The following is a 1,728-nucleotide window of genomic DNA, read 5'->3' on the forward strand; positions in this document are numbered from 1 at the left end:
AATAGTGGGTTGGGGGTGGGGAGGAGGACAAAAGATCAAACAAAGATCTTATATGCATGTATGCATTACCTACGGACACAAACAATAGGGTGGTAAAGGCCTAGGGTGGGGGTTGGGTTCAATGGGAGAAAAAAGAGAACATATGTAATAATTTCAACAATAAAGTTTAAAAAAATAAAAGAAAAATTAAAAGAAAAAATAAAAGAGAGTTTGATTTTTAAAGATGGTTGACATAAAATACATTTTTGATAAGGAAGATCTACTGGAGTGGGAATATTGATGTGGGAGAGAATGGTGAGAATTGCAGGAGTGATATTCGTGACTGGGCTGAGGGAATAGCATCTAATGGATAACTGGGGACATTGGCTTTTAAGATAGGATCATAAATACTTGAATTGGAAAATGCAGGAAGGCACAGTATATGAGTATAGATACTCTAGATGAATAGATAAAGTACTCAGGATTTTCTTTTTAGAATTATTTTATTTTATTGAGGTAACATTGGTTAATAACATTATATAAGTTTCAGGTGTGTATTATAATTTGTACTTGTATACTCTACTGTATGCTCATCACAGAAAGACTAGTTTTCATCTGTAATCATATATTTCACCCCCTTTACCCATTTTGCCCCCCCCCACACCCTCATTCCTTTCTTGTAGCCACCCATCTATTGTCTGTATCTATGAAGCTGTTTTAATTTATTTTTTGTTTGTTTTATATTCCACATGAGTAAAATCATATGGGTTTAGCCTTTGTACATGTGACTTATTCCACTTAATATAATACTCTCAAGATCCATCCATGTTGTTTCAAATGCAATATTTCATCTTTTTTTAATGGCTCAGTAGTGTATTCCATTGTAGTGTGTGTGTGTGTGTGTGTGTGTGTGTAGTGTATACATATTCTTTATACATTCATCTGTCAATGGACACAGGTTTCCATAACTTGGCTATCCTATATAATAAAAGGCTAATAGGCAAATTGTTCCATCGACTGGGAGTTTGGGAGTTCAACCAGGAGTTATACCAGGGGGCAGGGCTTGCTGGCAGGCCAACTGCCTGTGACCCCTCCCTCCAGCCGGCTCTCGATGGGGGTGGGCCAGCCGGACCCCACCTGTGAACAAATTCATGCACTGGGCCTCTAGTTGTAAATAATGCTGTGCTGAATATAGGAGTACATGCGTCTTTTTGAGTAGTGTTTTCATATTATTCAGAATACCCAGAAGAGAAAGTGCTGGATCATATGGTAGTTCTAGTCTTAATTGTTTAGTAATCTCCATACTGTTTTTCATAGTGGCTACACCAATTTACAATACCATCAACAGTGTGTGAGGGTTCCCCTTTCTCCACATCTTGTGTGCTGAATATAGGAGTACATGCATCTTTTTGAGTACTGTTTTCATATTATTCAGAATACCCAGAAGAGAAAGTGCTGGATCATATGGTAGTTCTAGTCTTAATTTTTGAGTAATCTCCATACTGTTTTTCATAGTGGCTACACCAATTTACAATCCCATCAACAGTATGTGAGGGTTCCCCTTTCTCCACATCTTCTCCAAAATTTTTTATTTCTTGTCTTTTTGATGGTAGCCTTTCTAGCAGGTGTGGGGTGATATTTAATGATTAGTGATGTTGAACATATTTTCATGTGCCTGTTGGTCATTGGTATATCTTCCTTGGAAAGGTGTCTCTTCATATCTGAGGATTTTTTTCAGTGAATCAAGGC

The sequence above is a fragment of the Myotis davidii genome, unplaced genomic scaffold, assembly GCF_000327345.1.
Source record: "Myotis davidii unplaced genomic scaffold, ASM32734v1 scaffold1421, whole genome shotgun sequence".
Taxonomy (NCBI): domain Eukaryota; kingdom Metazoa; phylum Chordata; class Mammalia; order Chiroptera; family Vespertilionidae; genus Myotis; species Myotis davidii.